The sequence below is a fragment of the Physella acuta genome, unplaced genomic scaffold (genome assembly GCF_028476545.2).
Source record: "Physella acuta isolate Inbredline_101_S28 unplaced genomic scaffold, ASM2847654v3 ptg001641l, whole genome shotgun sequence".
Classification (NCBI taxonomy): domain Eukaryota; kingdom Metazoa; phylum Mollusca; class Gastropoda; family Physidae; genus Physella; species Physella acuta.
This window is the reverse complement of record NW_026733155.1, coordinates 153,280-171,417: the sequence shown is the minus strand read 5'-3', so window position 1 is coordinate 171,417 and position 18,138 is coordinate 153,280. Positions and strand designations below refer to the sequence as shown.

At 39.3% G+C, this 18,138-nt stretch overlaps 1 non-coding gene across 1 annotated transcript; it reads left to right on the top strand.

Moving 5' to 3' along the window:
- The first annotated feature begins 1,054 nt into the window (after positions 1 to 1,054).
- On the top strand, positions 1,055 to 1,134 carry Trnas-aga (transfer RNA serine (anticodon AGA)). The gene has a single exon. It is a non-coding gene; the product is annotated as a tRNA-Ser (tRNA).
- The last annotated feature ends 17,004 nt before the right edge of the window (positions 1,135 to 18,138 follow it).

Here is an 18,138-nt window from a genome sequence, read left to right as displayed (position 1 = left end):
CTTACTGTGTACTCACACAAAGTATAATCCGGTCTCACAATTAGACTTACTGTGTACTCACACAAAGTATAATCCGGTCTCACAATTAGATTTACTGTGTACTCACACAAAGTATAATCCGGTCTCACAATTAGACTTACTGTGTACTCACACAAAGTATAATCCGGTCTCACAATTAGATTTACTGTGTACTCACACAAAGTATAATCCGGTCTCACAATTAGATTTACTGTGTACTCACACAAAGTATAATCCGGTCTCACAATTAGGTTTACTGTGTACTCACACAAAGTATAATCCGGTCTCACAATTAGATTTACTGTGTACTCACACAAAGTATAATCCGGTCTCACAATTAGATTTACTGTGTACTCACACAAAGTATAATCCGGTCTCACAATTAGATTTACTGTGTACTCACACAAAGTATAATCCGGTCTCACAATTAGATTTACTGTGTACTCACACAAAGTATAATCCGGTCTCACAATTAGACGTGTATGCCTACTCCTTCGTGGAATGAGTTGAATTAATTTGAGCACACTTGTAGTTAACTTTATGACATATCTTGTTTAAATAAGAAAACACTGCACAAACATGAGGGCAGTAGCGTAGCGAGAGGGGGGGGGCGGGGGGGGGGGGGACACATGTGTCCCCGGGCGCCGACCTTAAGGGGCGCCAAAATGGGTTGGAAAAATAAATTGAAAGGTTGAGGGGGGTGCAGATCGAAAGTTTGATGGTGGGCTGCAAATCGAAATCTTGAGGGGGGGGGGGGGTGCAAATCGAAAAGTTTGTCCCTGGGCGCCGGGAAGGGTCGCTACGCCTCTGCATGAGGGCAAGTACACACGAGAACACACGAGAACACACGAGAACACACGAGAACACACGAGAACACACGAGAACACACGAGAACACACGAGAACACACGAGACAGATATTCACTGCGACACAAGTTAGCTCTAGGCCATTGATGCTTACATCGATTACAAAGTATGGGGGAATTTCGGAGACTAAATTATATTAAGGTTTGTTAAATAGATTTGTAACTATGTGAGTTGTCGTGGCCGAGTGGTTAAGGCGATGGACTAGAAATCCATTGGTTCTCCCGCGCAGGTTCGAATCCTGCCGACAACGTACTTTTTAATCTTTATATGTTAAACACCCAAATAAGCCTAATATTTTGCCTATATCCTGTTTTGAGCGCTAAATGATCAAGCACAATAAATAACAAATGATATTCCCTGTCCTTAATAGTAACGATGGCTATGTTTTTACCAAGAGTGCGAACAATTTTTATTTGAACAAATCTTGTAAACAAATTAGGCTGTTTTCCATTATCTCTGCCTCTAGTCCTAAAATTGTGATTTTTGTTCGTCTGCCTCAATTTGGCATACCTAAAAAAAAAACATATTTGCAGTATGTCTGTTTCACTAGGCCTAGCTAAAAAAAAACATATTTGTAGTATGTCTGTTTCACTAGGCCTACCTAAAAAAAGATTTGTAGTATGTCTGTTTCACTAGGCCTACATAAAAAAAGATTTGTAGTATGTCTGCTTCTACTACCCAGTACAAACTGCACTTCATACTTAAAACGGCACATTCGATTAAGTGTGATAAAAATTCTAATTCACAACAATGTTTCCAGTTCCATGTTTCAACAGTTTATATTTCAACAAAATCACAAGATCATGTCGAACACTGCAGGCAATTCCAACATTACCTGAGCAAACTTCAGCCGTGTTAAATATGCCTGTACCTGTCTACGTGTCCAGGTATCATAGCATGACATTTTTATTAAATATTTTATTTTTGCTATCAGAGTGTGAATGTACATAAAAAATATAATGATAAATTTAAACGTTATTTGACTTTTTATTAAAAGATGATGGTTTTGACATTTTTGGCTACTTTCTAGAATATGGATAGGAACATGTACATGATGAGTTGACGGAGAAAATTAGGGGTTCTACTACAGGTTATATTTACAATTTTAACCACAAAACACACTTCATCAATCCCCACACCAAACCCCTCAACCTATTCCTAACACCGGACTAAAAGAAAATATCCCACCCGAAACAACAAAAATAAAATACTTAAAAAAAAACTTTTTAAAAAACCACGTTTTTCTTGTGGACTAAAAAGTAGAAAATAACTATTTACATACATTTGATGACAAAAAACGTGGGTACGTTCACCATCAAATTTCCCGACCCATCTGCCCGATCCACGTTTTTTGTCATCAAATGTATGTAAATAGTTATTTTCTACTTTTTAGTCCACAAGAAAAACGTGGTTTTTTAAAAAGTTTTTTTTAAGTATTTTATTTTCTCCTTTTTAGTCCGTTGCTACACATGAAAAACGTGGTTTTTAAAAAGTTTTTTATATAGTTTATTTTCTACTTTATCTAATCACTCGATTAAGTATGACTTGACTAAGTGTTTTTAAATACACGGACTAAAAAAATCTTGAGCGACCGATACGCTTTAAACAGAGAAAGGGTGTAATTTACGTTACTGGCGTGGAGATCTACTCACGAATCACGTGATCAAATCTCCCATAAACAAACAAATAAACGCGAAGCTGAGTTAAGGAAAAACGTGTTTATGTGTATTTTAGCATGCCCAGCGTACCAACCGTGTCACCGTTAACAATGTGTTACCGTGTCCGTTCTCCTTTTTAGTCCGTTGCTACACATAAAAAACGTGGTTTTTTAAAAAGTTTTTTTTAAGTATTTTATTTTCTCCTTTTTAGTCCGTTGCTACACATGAAAAACGTGGTTTTTAAAAAAGTGTTTATAAATACACGGACTAAAAATCTTGAGCGACCAGGATTCGAACCTGGGTTGTCGCGGCCACAACGCGAAGTACTAACAACTATACGATCACGGCCAGCGCGCTCACATCGATTGGGGCCGAAGTAACTGTGTCAATAGGCCTCAAGTCTTGTCGGTATCTTTAGAAATCATGTCCTCAATTGTATGGTCCTTGGGGCGTAATTAAATTAAGCTAATTACGGTCACTAATTGCTAGTTTTTATGATTGCATCTGAAATTGTTAGGCGAAAGTAGCATGCATGCCAAATTTCAGGTCTCTAGAGCAATCAGAAGTGGGCTAATTTTCGATGTCAATTTTAACAACAAACAAACAAACAAACGCGAAGCTGAGTTAAGAATAAAATACTTAAAAAAAACTTTTTTAAAAACCACGTTTTTCTTGTGGACTAAAAAGTAGAAAATAACTATTTACATACATTTGATGACAAAAAACGTGGGTACGCTCACCATCAAATTTCCCGACCCATCTGCCCGACCCACGTTTTTTGTCATCAAATGTATGTAAATAGTTATTTTCTACTTTTTAGTCCACAAGAAAAACGTGGTTTTTAAAAAAGTTTTTTTTAAGTATTTTATTTTCTCCTTTTTAGTCCGTTGCTACACATGAAAAACGTGGTTTTTAAAAAAAGTTTGTTATATAGTTTATTTTCTACTTTATCCAATGACTTGATTAAGTATGACTTGACTAAGTGTTTATAAATACACGGACTAAAAATCTTGAGCGACCAGGATTCGAACCTGGGTTGTCGCGGCCACAACGCGAAGTACTAACCACTATACGATCACGGCCAGCGCGCTCACATCGATTGGGGTCGAAGTAACTGTGTCAATAGGCCTCAAGTGTTGTCGGTATCTTTAGAAATCATGTCCTCAATTTTATGGTCCTTGGGGCGTAATTAAATTAAGCTAATTACGGTCACTAATTGCTAGTTTTTATGATTGCATCTGAAATTGTTAGGCGAAAGTAGAATGCATGCCAAATTTCAGGTCTCTAGAGCAATCAGAAGTGGGCTAATTTTCGATGTCAATTTTAACAACAAACATCCAAACAAACAAACAAACGCGAAGCTGAGTTAAGAAAAACGTTTTAAAAACGTGTTAATAAACGATCGACAAAAGTTGGATTTGAACTTTCCGGAAACAATGACCACGTGACGTGGTGAACAGGGACGTCTTCTAGTGTCCAGGCCACGCCAGCGGGGGTAAAGGTCACATGTCCAAGTCCCCCCCCCCCCCTCCCCCTCCCCCATGCTAGCACCGGATCACATTTTACAAGACGAATGAAGGTGTAGGTCCCGCCACTCTTGTCCGCGAACAGATTAATCTCCCCTCAGTGGAGTGACCGGCCCATAAAGTTGACGGTGACCAATGACTTTCTTCAACCGGTAATTATACCGGACAGATTTATGAGTGGGCTAACGCCCCCACAACATGCAACGGAATCGACAGTCAAACGTGTCGTGTCGTGTCTCTCTCATTCCGTCTGTGCTGTGTCTCCCATTGTGTCTGTCGTGAGCCTTCCATTGTGTCTATCGTGTGTCTCCCGTTGTCTGCCGTGTGTCTCCCATTGTGTGTGTGATGGGTCTCCCATTCTGTCTGTGGTATTTTTCCCATTGTCTGTCGTGTGTCTTCCATTGTGTCTGTGGTGTGTCTCCCATTGTGTCTGTGGTGTGTCTCCCATTGTGTGTGTGATGGGTCTCCCATTCTGTCTGTGTTATTTTTCCCATTGTCTGTCGTGTGTCTTCCATTGTGTCTGTGATGTGTCTCCCATTGTGTCTGTGGTGTGTCTCCCATTGTGTCTGTGGTGTGTATATCATTGTGTCTGTGGTGTGTCTATCATTGTGTCTGTGGTGTGTCTCCTATTGTGTCTGTGATGTGTCTCCCATTGTGTCTATGATGTGTCTCCCATTGTGTCTATGATGTGTCTCCTATTGTGTCTGTGATGTGTCTCCCATTGTGTCTATGATGTGTCTCCTATTGTGTCTGTGATGTGTCTCCCATTGTGTCTATGATGTGTCTCCCATTGTGTCTGTGGTGACTCTCCCATTGTTTGCCGTGTGTCTCCCATGGTGTGTCAGAGACTTTAAACAGGTTCCTTAGATCCAGATTAAGACATTTTTGTTTTATGGCAACCACTTTCCATCCCACAACCCACTTCACAGCACCCCCTCCCAATACCCTACTGCATAACCCACTCCTCACTCCCAACTCCCACACCCCACACCTCACTCCTAACACCCCACTCAAAACAACCCACTCTACATACCCCAACACCCCCTCCCAACTATTGCTACTTTAAATATTACCTTAAAAGCACTTACCTCCTGTAACCATAACAACCTGCTGGTACTCCAGTAACCACTGAATGTGTCCAGCAACACCAGCCTGTAACGACATGAAACGGCAGCTACTGTCCTCGCCGCCTGGGTGAGGAAAAAATGTCTTGTCCACAGCGCACCCGCTTATTTGTATACTATAACTATACCCCCCCCCCCCACACACACACACCGTAGACTCAATCAATTATGACACCCCCCCCCCCCCCCTACCCCCACCCTTACCCCAAAAAATGTGACAATGTCTCAAATCGGTTTCACCCTCAAATCTCACAACGCGAGCAAGACTTTTAGAAAAAAAAAGTTAAAATACTCATATACCCTTCTTAAAGCACATTTGATCTAAACAAAAACAAATCTTCCTGGTATATTTAAGCTCTATTAACCTTGAATTTCGTTTTCGATTATGTGATCTATTCGCCTGATTATTTTAAAGTACGTTCCGAGTGTTTACATTAATTATTTTTCTGAAGCCGAGAATATACATGAACATCAATTTTTTTTCAAATAAAAAAGTTGAATAAATATTCCAAAAGAAAATTAACGACAAAATTGAACTGTTTACTTTCAGATAAAAGAAAACATTCGTTGAAACTAGTCGCTTCAAAATCATGCATTTTCATCACCGAGATTCACTTTTAACAACTATCCCAGTTAAATTACTTCCCTTTGTTTTTTTTGTCTCCCGCAATGCATCAAGCCTTGACCTTGAAATAGTCCTCCGTGACATTGAAACAGTCGTACTTTTAAGACGCTGACAAGAAGTAGCAGCGGTTTTTAAATACCAGGTGGAAAAATGACATTCCGATTTCAGTAAGACTTTTTCAAGCTGGTTAGCCAAATCAGTGGAGAGTGGGGAGGGTGGAGTGGTGGAGTTGTGGGGGAGGGGTGGGGTGGTGGAGTTGTGGGGGAGGGGTGGGGTGGAGGAGTTGTGGGGGAGGGTTGGGGATGATGGTGTTGGGAGGAGGGGGGTGGTGGAGTTTTGAAGAGGGGTGGAGATTGAGCTGATGGAATGGAGTGGTGGAGCTGTGGGGGTGGGGTGGTGGAACTGTGGGGTGGGGTGGTGGAACTGTGGGGTGGGGTGGTGGAACTGTGGGGTGGGGTGGTAGAGCTGTGGGGTGGGGTGGTGGAGCTGTGGGGTGGGGTGGTGGAGCTGTGGGGTGGGGTGGTGGAGCTGTGGGGTGGGGTGGTGGAGCTGTAGGGTGGGATGGTGGAGCTGTTGCACGATTTTCTTTTGAATTATTCATCTGTCACGAATACATACGAGTAACACTGTAGCTGGAACAGCTTTTTTCAATCTTTCACAATCTCTCCATATGACTGATTGTTTTAAAGACTTTTGCAATCATTCTTTTTACTAGTAAAATCCCCCGTTGACGGAGAAATACAACGGGCGCTAGGTTGATAGTGTTGTCTTATTCTCTAAATCGAAACCAAAACCAAAATCACCACCTCGACTTCAAATTTAAACGGAAACAAAAATGTCAATTAAAACCTACCATCTGATGAACCACAATCATTTAGCTGACAACCTGTGATGTTCTAGCTACCATATGATATCCTACAATTATTTAGCTTACATGTGATGTTGTAGCCTGTAGCCACCATTGACGCTGGCGTTCACCAAACTTAAAGACCATGCCGGGACTAAACGTCAAACAAAATTCTCCAAGCGGTGTAACGAGTTCCCAGTTCACCCCAGTTTTATTACACCAGGAATGTAAGTGCTTACATCTCAGATTGTGGCCTGCTTCAGGTAGCTGGGACCGACATAGAATTGTTTCTCTTGTAAGTACGGGCAGGAGGATAAAAGTAAAGATAAATCCTTAGGATTGCATTGTTGTGTTGATAAAACGGTAGTTTGTGATTTAAGTATGTTTGGGTTAGTGCTCACTCAAACTGTCCGTCTGTAAATTCTGTAGAAATTTGACCTTAGTTTGAAGATTGAGTGTACGGCTGCTACATTATTTAAGCGATCGCGAGGTACCACTTCACGAAAATTTTGTGATGTCTTAGAGTAAAGAAAACATTATTTTTCTGGTTTGTAAGTTTATTTTTAAAACCAAGCAATATAAAAAATATATAGCGTCAAATATTTTACTCCCACAAATATATTTTAGTTTTCATTTTAGGAAATAGTTGGTATTATTCTACATTGTGAATTTCTTCATTCTGCGCCTACTAAAAAAATGGGGCTTATTTTTCCCCCAATCTCAGTGGTCACCACTAGTAGCTAGAGTCTCAAGTGGCAATCTCTAGACTGGTAGTCGAGCGGTGCACGTGACAGGAACTCACTTCTTGTGATTGGATCACGTCACATGGTCAGACACGAACGTGAAAGAGTGCTGCACTCTTTCCAATCCCCCCCGTCCATTCCGTCCCTCGCCCTCGTCCGCCACGAGTTCAAATGGTTGGCAGTAGTGGGCGGGGTTACGTCATGTCTGATATCATATATATAAAAGAACATTTTAAATAATATACAATGGATATTTTTAAAATCATTTTAATGAATTAACAATCAGCTAATTGTCTAACTCGAGCGCCTAACATAAGTTAGACGTTTTACAACATACTTAACGATCATCTAGACCAGGGGTTCCCAACCTTTTTTTTTACTCTAGAGCACATTCTAAAATATCGGTAGGGTGGCGGGCACCACCTATTTTAAATCGACAAACTCCTTCCAGAGGCGTAGTGACCCCTCCCGGCGCCCGGGGACAAACTTTTCGATTTGCACCCCCCTCAAGATTTCGATTTGCACCCCCACCCCCCTCAAGATTTCGATTTGCACCCCCCTCAACCTTTCAGTTTATTTTTCCAACCCATTTTGGCGCCCCCTAAGGTCGGCGCCCGGGAACATATGCCCCCCCCCCCCCCCCGCCCCCCCCCCCCCTCGCAACGCTACTGATGGCGCCCCCTCCTCAAACTTTCGATTTGCACCACCCCCCCCCCCCCCCTCAAACTTTCAACTTCCATCCCCTTCAACCTTTCAATAATGTTTATGAAAAAAATTCTGTCTCTCTCGAATAGTGAGAGGCGGGCACATACGAATCGTTCGGCGTGCGCCATGGCGCCCGCGGGCAAAGGGTTGGGAACCCCTGATCTAGACAACCTTACTATCAATAGCTGGGCTAGTAGGTCGCCATTTGAGCTTACCAGATCACTAAGTTCTCCAAAGTTCTCCAGTCAGATGATAGAGTTCATTTGTTACTTGACCTCGGCATTTGAAGGGACAATTGTCAAAGTATCAAAGTATATATTTTCTACATAAATTCAGGGGGGGGGGACGACGGTACACCCCCCTACCCCAACCCCACAAAGAGATGCCTGAAATGAGCTACGAGTACTTTGTATTGAACTTATTCCAGTTAACGTATAGTTTTAAACCTGTGACCCACACGTTTCCTGCAAGACTTCGGGTAATGAAACATTAAACAAGTAACGTAGGGTAGATTTAGAAATCGAATTTAATAAAAAGAAAAGTGTTCCAAAACATGGGTCATGACCATCACCCATCCAGTATAACAAAATATAAGAAAATCATAAGCCGCCTCATACATTGTTTTTTTTAAATGTGAGGTCATCGGTTTTACGATAAAAATCTTTAAAAATACATTACACAGTGACTATACGATGGAGAATTTGAGTTCTTCAATGCAACTTGGACTGTAAGTTGTTCGACTTCATCTTCCTTGAGTACCCTCACCACAGCAGTCCTGTTCGGTCACTTAAGTGCACACTACTCTATCAGATTCGTGTCAGACGTCACATGGTCAGCATGTGTTTTAATTTGAGCGCCGTCAGCACTAACCCTCCACCAGCATCATTTGGGGAATAACCAGTGGACGTCCGCCATCTCCATTACCACAAAAATTAGGATATTTAACTCTAATGTCAAGGTATTTAACTCTAATGTCAAGGTAGTTCTGTTGTATGGAGCAGAGACATGGAGAGTCTCCAAGGCAAGCACAGCAAAGATACAGACCTTCATGAACAGATGCCTTAGACAGATATTGAACTTGAGATGGCAGGACAAAGTGCCGAACATAGAATTATGGAGGAAAGCAAGGCAGCAGCCTAAGGGTGTGCAAAGAAGGAGGAAGTGGCGCTGGGTGGGTCACACACTGCGAAAGGCTCACCTGAATGTGACATACCATGAGCTTGAGTGGAACCCCCAGGGAAAGCGGACCTGGAGGCGGAGTCTTCTTGAAGAACTGAAGCCAACAGGGATGTCTTGGGAGACGGCAAAATTAATAGCCGGGGATCGGATGAAATGGAAGGAAACAGTGGAGGCCCTATGCTCCATAAGGAGAAAAGAGGACTAAGTCAAGTAAGTCAAGTCATCATACAACAACCACTCACAACCTGGCTATTTCAGCCAGCCGTAGCAAGACAACACCCCCCCCCCCCCACAACCCCGCCAGGAAGCTGCTAGAGGTATTGAATCAAAACATGTGTACAAATGACGTCGCCATCTTCAGCAGGTAGCGCTGATTACAGGTCACTTCACGCCTGCTACCTGCAGCTTCAGCAGGTAGTGCTGATTACAGGTCACTTCACGCCTGCTACCTGCAGCTTCAGACAAACCGGAAGTAACGCTCAAGTCAGCCGGATGAAAGATTTGATTGAAGTCAAATATCGTCAGCAGATAACATGCAGGTCAGATTTCTAGAACAGGTGATGTTGTAGCCGTCGACACAGGGGGAGGGAGGGGGTGGGTGATGTGGGGAATTAAGACCCACACATCTCTTTCTTTTCATTCCGATAAAAAAGTTTACTGAAATATATTTTAAATTAACGGCGGGCACTTGATGCATTAAAACCTCTATCTCAGCTGGTTTCAAGAAGCAAAGTATGCAGTCTGTAATAGATTACCACCTGCCGATTAAATATCCGTACGCCAATTTTTAGTATGATGGATTTGCTGATTTAGCACCTTAAGAATGTTTGTGATATACACATCCATTTTTACAAGCTTTTATTTAACTTGCTTCCTCGTCAGTCTGTCGTCAGTCTGTCTGTCTGTCTAGATCGAAACGGCCGTGTGAAATTGCAGGCACTTCTAACTCACAGATACGGTTCGTAATTGTTAAGTGGGTCAAGACATGAAGACAATGCATCGTGACATTCAATTTGACTTAATTGGTCGCCTAATTAATTTTATATGAATTAATTAAAATTTGGACCGAATCAGTAGGCAGGGGCTATCCAAACGCGTTATCAGGGCCGTGTAGGGCGTGGCACGAGGGGGGGAGGGGCTTTACAACAAAAGCGCGTCATCACGTTCAATAGGCGCGAAATGGTTTTTAGTCGGGTCAGCAGTCTACTTCTTTACCACTAGACAATGCCATCTCATAATACTTTACTGAAACTTTAGCTATAAACGTGTCCACAGACTGAACAGTATTAATGTCTTCGGTTAAAGAAGTGTTAAAGATTTGTGTTCTATGATATGTGTTCAGCTAATTGTGGCAATTTTTGGATTGTAACTAAAACATCAGTCAAAGTGACACGTATAGTAAAACTAATCATATTATTAAAGCAAAACTGTTTTTCAAATTGTGTATCATATATTTGTTGCTACACTATATTGTCTTAACATGCGTATAACTCGTTAATACTAAAAAGTATAAAAATAATAAATACGTAAAAACGTTTATAATTACAAGCTTTTATAAATGCACTAAAATACCATAATACTTTACTGAATCAAAAAGCTTGTAAAAAAAATCATAAAAAAACGTTTTAATAACAAGCTTTTATGTAAAAATGCACTCAAAAGTAGAAAATAAATTATACACTACTATTTAAATAACTATAAAGAAAAGCGTGGGTCTCTTCCTAAATATTAGACACTACTATTTAAATTACTATAAAGAAAAGCGTGGGTCTTTTCCTAAATATTAGTAAAGGTATCCAATAGATACTAAACCCTCGAAATAGAATAGACCCTGGGGTTTAGATCTAGAAATCTAGGTCCTAACACTAGACCATCGGATACTCCATTGTAAAAATATAGATTTGTAACATTAACGATATTCGTTACTGTCAACTACCCCGGTCACTTGTCGCTCCCACATCAAGTACTTGATCAAAAATTTAGAGTAATTAGAAATGCTTAACAAGAGGTAAGTAGTCAAACATCAATTTAAAAAAGTATTTTTATATAAATAAATTATTTACTTTATAAAATTATTGTTTTTGCTTTTTAAAAATAAATTGTTTACAAATGATAATATCTTTTTGAGTAAATTAAAAACACTAGAAGCTATATTCGTATTTTACTAATAGCAAATAAAACGTTAAAAGGTATTTTATTATATTCATCATGACATTTGTATATATTTGTATATATTGTTTACGATTTTTGTGAAAACGTTTAAAGGTTGCTTCCCTTGTTTAATAAGAGTTACTCAATATCAATGTAAGATTTTCAACAATAAAATAAAATCTACCCTAACCCTTGGGTAAAGACACATACGCTTACTAATGTGTGTGTATATATATATATATATATATATATATATATATATATATATATATATATATATATATATATATATATATATATATATATGTATTTAAAAGTGTATTCTTATTTAACACCAGAATGAGCAACCTCGGCAAGCCTAGTTAATTACGTGTAATCACCCCGTGATATCTCGAGTGGACCCCCCGGGAATCACGTGATGCTGTCTCCGTGGGGTCTGGCTCAGATATCAGACGTTCATTGACTGTGTAGTGATAGAGAGAGCCAAATATTGACAGGCAGGCTTGACGTTATCTGGTTGTGTGGAGGATGTAAGGATTAAAGAAGTTTTAACTGCAGGTAACTAGCGGGTCTGTATAAAATAAAACGTGAAGGCACGGGTCTTAAATGTGTCTTGAAACTACATAGTTCAAAGTTACTTGTGTTGACAGACAAATAGTATTTTCATTATTTGTATATATACATACAACATTTTTTCCAAAGCCACACATACAACAATTCTACCACATCCACACATACATACAACAATTCAACCACAGCTACACATACAACAATTCTACCACACATCCACACATACAACACTTCTACCACATCCACACATACAACAATTCTACCAAACATCCACACATACAACAATTCTACCACATCCACACATACAACAATTCTACCACATTCACACATACAACAGTTCTACCACATCCACACATACAACAATTCTACCACAGCCACAAATACAACAATTCTACAACATCCACACATACAACAATTCTACCACAGCCTAACATACAACAATTCCACCACATCCACACATACAACAATTCTACCACAGCCATACATACAACAATTCTACCACAGCCACACATACAACAATTCTACAACATCCACACATACAACAATTCTACCACAGCCACAAATACAACAATTCTATTACAGCCACACATACAACAATTCTACCACATCCAATAATTCTACCACAGTCACACATACAACAATTCTACCACATCCACACATATAACAATTCCACCACATCCACACCAACAAAAATTCTACCACAGCCACACATACAACAATTCTACTACAGCCACACATACAACAATTCTACCACAGCCACACATACAACAATTCTACTACAGCCACACATACAACAATTTTACCACAGCCACACATCCAATAATTCTACCACAGACACACATACAACAATTCTACCACATCCACACATACAACAATTCCACAACATCCACACATACAACAATTCTATTATAGCCACACATACAACAATTCTACCACATCCACACATACAACTATTCCACCACATCCACACATACAACTATTCCACCACAGCCACACATCCAATAATTCTACCATATCCACACATACAACAATTCCACCACATCCACACATACAACAATTCTATTATAGCCACACATACAACTATTCTACCAAATCCACACATACAACTATTCCACCACATCCACACATACAACAATTCTACCACATCCACACATACAACAATTCCACCACATCCACACATACAACAATTCTATTATAGCCACACATACAACAATTCTACCACATCCACACATACAACTATTCCACCACATCCACACATACAACAATTCTACCACGTTCACACATACAACTATTCCACCACATCCACACATACAACACTTCTACCACATCCACACATACAACAATTCTACCACATCCACACATACAACAATTCTACCACATTCACACATACAACAGTTCTACCACATCCACACATACAACAATTCTACCACAGCCACACATACAACAATTCCACCACATCCACACATACAACAATTCTACCACAGCCATACATACAACAATTCTACCACAGCCACACATACAACAATTCTACAACATCCACACATACAACAATTCTACCACAGCCACAAATACAACAATTCTATTACAGCCACACATACAACAATTCTACCACATCCAATAATTCTACCACAGCCACACATACAACAATTCTACTACAGCCACACATACAACAATTCTACCACAGCCACACATACAACAATTCTACTACAGCCACACATACAACAATTTTACCACAGCCACACATCCAATAATTCTACCACAGCCACACATACAACAATTCTACCACATCCACACATACAACAATTCCACAACATCCACACATACAACAATTCTATTATAGCCACACATACAACAATTCTACCACATCCACACATACAACTATTCCACCACATCCACACATACAACTATTCCACCACAGCCACACATCCAATAATTCTACCATATCCACACATACAACAATTCCACCACATCCACACATACAACAATTCTATTATAGCCACACATACAACTATTCTACCACATCCACACATACAACTATTCCACCACATCCACACATACAACAATTCTACCACATCCACACATACAACAATTCCACCACATCCACACATACAACAATTCTATTATAGCCACACATACAACAATTCTACCACATCCACACATACAACTATTCCCCCACATCCACACATACAACAATTCTACCACGTTCACACATACAACTATTCCACCACATCCACACATACAACAATTCTACCACAGCCACAAATACAACAATTCTACAACATCCACACATACAACAATTCTACCACAGCCACACATACAACAATTCCACCACATCCACACATACAACAATTCTACCACAGCCACACATACAACAATTCCACCACATCCACACATACAACAATTCTACAACATCCACACATACAACAATTCTACCACAGCCACACATACAACAATTCCACCACATCCACACATACAACAATTCTACCACAGCAATACATACAACAATTCTACCACAGCCACACATACAACAATTCTACAACATCCACACATACAACAATTCTACCACAGCCACAAATACAACAATTCTATTACAGCCACACATACAACAATTCTACCACATCCAATAATTCTACTACAGCCACACATACAACAATTCTACCACATCCACACATATAACAATTCCACCACATCCACACCAACAAAAATTCTACCACAGCCACACATACAACAATTCTACTACAGCCACACATACAACAATTCTACCACAGCCACACATACAACAATTCTACCACAGCCACACATCCAATAATTCTACCACAGCCACACATACAACAATTCTACCACATCCACACATACAACAATTCCACAACATCCACACATACAACAATTCTATTATAGCCACACATACAACAATTCTACCACATCCACACATACAACTATTCCACCACATCCACACATACAACTATTCCACCACAGCCACACATCCAATAATTCTACCACAGCCACACATACAACAATTCTACCACATCCACACATACAACAATTCTATTATAGCCACACATACAACAATTCTACCACATCCACACATACAACTATTCCACCACATCCACACATACAACAATTCCACCACATCCACACATACAACAATTCTATTATAGCCACACATACAACAATTCTACCACATCCACACATACAACTATTCCACCACATCCACACATACAACTATTCTACCACATCCACACATACAACAATTCTACCACAGCCACAAATACAATAATTCTACAACAACCACAAATACAACAATTCTACCACATCCACGCATACAACATTTCCACCACGCCATCCTCTTTTAATCCCCCCCTCCCCCAGTCCATACAGGATGTAAAAATTAATTCACTCATTTAAATTTTCTCCATCAGTTACCGATGTCTAAAAAAAAATGACTTGGACATTAACTTCTGGCAGTAATTGCAGCATAGCTTTGATGCCAGACTAAAAGCTCCCGTGTGAGTGTCCGCTTATTCAAGCTCGTCTACAGCTAAGGAAATGATTTAATAAACGCTGCAGATTTTCTGTTCACTGAGATGATTTTTATTCCCCTTGTCTTGTTTTTTATAATTTTTTTTTTTAATTGGGAGTTGACCGCACATTTGTACAGAGACCACCTGGACAGTCGATAACTGACCCAGCGCCAAACCGGACAGTCGATAGATAAATACGGTAGAGAGTATAACTACAACACACCACCACTACACACCACCACTACACACCACCACACCACACCAATCCCACAACACACCATTACAAAAGGTTTGAAATGTAAGAACTGCTCGTTATTCGCTGATCTAACTTCAGGTGAAAATATTTCAAAAATCTACCGTCGCTCTAAACTCCTTAAAAATTATAATTTAAGTTTAAAAAATCCAACTTCAACATTACAGCTTCAAAAATCTCATTTCCGTTTAACTGTCTTAAAAATCTAATTTTTGACTTAAAAAAATCAAAGTTGAGTTTTAGGGGTTTGAAGAAAAATCTAACTTGAGTTTAAAAAGCTTGAAAAAAAATGTAACGAGTCGACTAATTCGTTTAGAACTAGCTGGCTGTTTTCATACAAGGTTAACTTCACATTTTGACAACCTGATGTTAAACCTCCCGGCAAACAGATGCCTCCCTCCTCCTCCCTCCCCCTCCACCACACACCTTGTTTCACTGTGGGCTGTTTTTTAACTTGACAACAAATCGCAATCTGACATAACTCCCCCCCCACCCCCACCCCCACCCCCACCCCGTCCACCCACGGTCAACAGGTGACACCAGGTCATGTTGACATCTGGATTAGAGGTATCCTGCGATCGTTGACCTACTTCCACGTGAGAGGGCAAACATCTAATTTGACAAAAATGTCAGGGTGGTTTTTTTTTTCATTGAGTACCTGGAAATAGTTGCAAGCGGTGCTAGGACCCAATGTTGAGAGTTTAGTTAACATGAGCAATGTCGTCGGCAAAGAGTGCTCACCTTTCCTTACATAAAATCGACCCCAAACAGTAACTTTGTCTCAGTGGCGTAGCTAGGGGAGGGCGGGTGGGGCGGACGCCCCGGGCGCCGACCTTAAGGGGGCGCCAAAAGGGGTAGAAAAATTAATTTAAAAGCTCATTTTAAGCTGAAGAATTGAATTAACCACAGTCAAAGTTACGAAAATACACGTCTACAAGGCTTTACACACTGATTTAACACTTTGTGATACCGAAATAGAAATTGTTATGGGATAGTAAGTGGTAAGAAGCGCTACAAATCTTTCCATCTAAGTAAGATGGGGGGGGGGGGCGCTTTTTTACAAACAGAAATAACTATATATAGAAATGGGAGGGAGGGGGACGCAAAATTGATAGTCCGCCCCGGGCGCCGGAATAGGTCGCTACGCCTCTGCTTTGTCTGAAATAATTTTACAGCTAGTGGCGACGTTATGCTCGTGTAGCTTGTTGCTGACTATTTTAAAGTCTGAATACCATAAAAACTACATTTTTAGGTTCTAAAGATCGTACCAAAAATGTTGACAATTTTAAAATCTGAAAACCATAAAAGCTACATTTTTAGGTTCTAAAGATTATACCGAAAGTTTTTTGACAATTTTAAAGTCTGAATACCATAAAAAGCTACATTTTTGGGTTTTAAAGATCGGAAATTCTGACAATTTTAAAGACTTCCTAGGTCGCTAATCGCGATATCATCTATTTATACTAAATTTTATAAATTCCAATTTTTTTATTGCTGGTTATACAATTACTTGTGTCTAGATAATAACGAATTAATTATATCAACTCTTAAGTTATCTAGATAATGAAAAATTGATTAGACTACCTCAGACCAGTGGCGGAACTAGAAAAAATTGGCCACCCCGCAAAAAAAAATTTTGGGCCCCCCTATATATGTATATATATATATATGTATATATATATATATATATATATATATATATATATATATATATATATATATATATATATATATATATATATATATATATATATACACACACTCAAACACAATACGAATATAGGATACTCCTTTCTGGCCTGATCGAGTTTTGAAAAGAAAAATTCAATTGAATCTAATCACAACAGCATGTCATGTGTATGAGTGCATTGGTCTGTTTTGAAAAAATCTCTGTTTTCATGTATATAAAATACTTCTAATCATTAAGTCGGTCAAAAGTGTATGAAGCTTTGTATAAGTAATGGTGTCTCGTGTTATGTTTATTTTTATGGTTTTTTTTGTATTTATATTATTAACTTTAACTACGTTTCATTTTTATACTATATCATTCTTTAGTACTTTTTTTTTAAATAATAATTAAGATAAGTAATTGCTTTTTAATTTGATTATTAAAAAGAGTTTTTGAGCACCCTTATTTGACTATTTGAAAAAGGGAAATAATTTATGCAAGTTGTTTGAACGTTTTCCTATCTTTCACACTACAGCTGTGTTCATTTTTAAAAAAAAAATTTACGCAACAGCATGTCTTAGCTACTATATAACATAACTACTGTATTAGATCTGTATTCTGTTTGTTACTTACAAAACCACTATCAAGTTGCCAGTGACGAAACTAATATATATATATATATA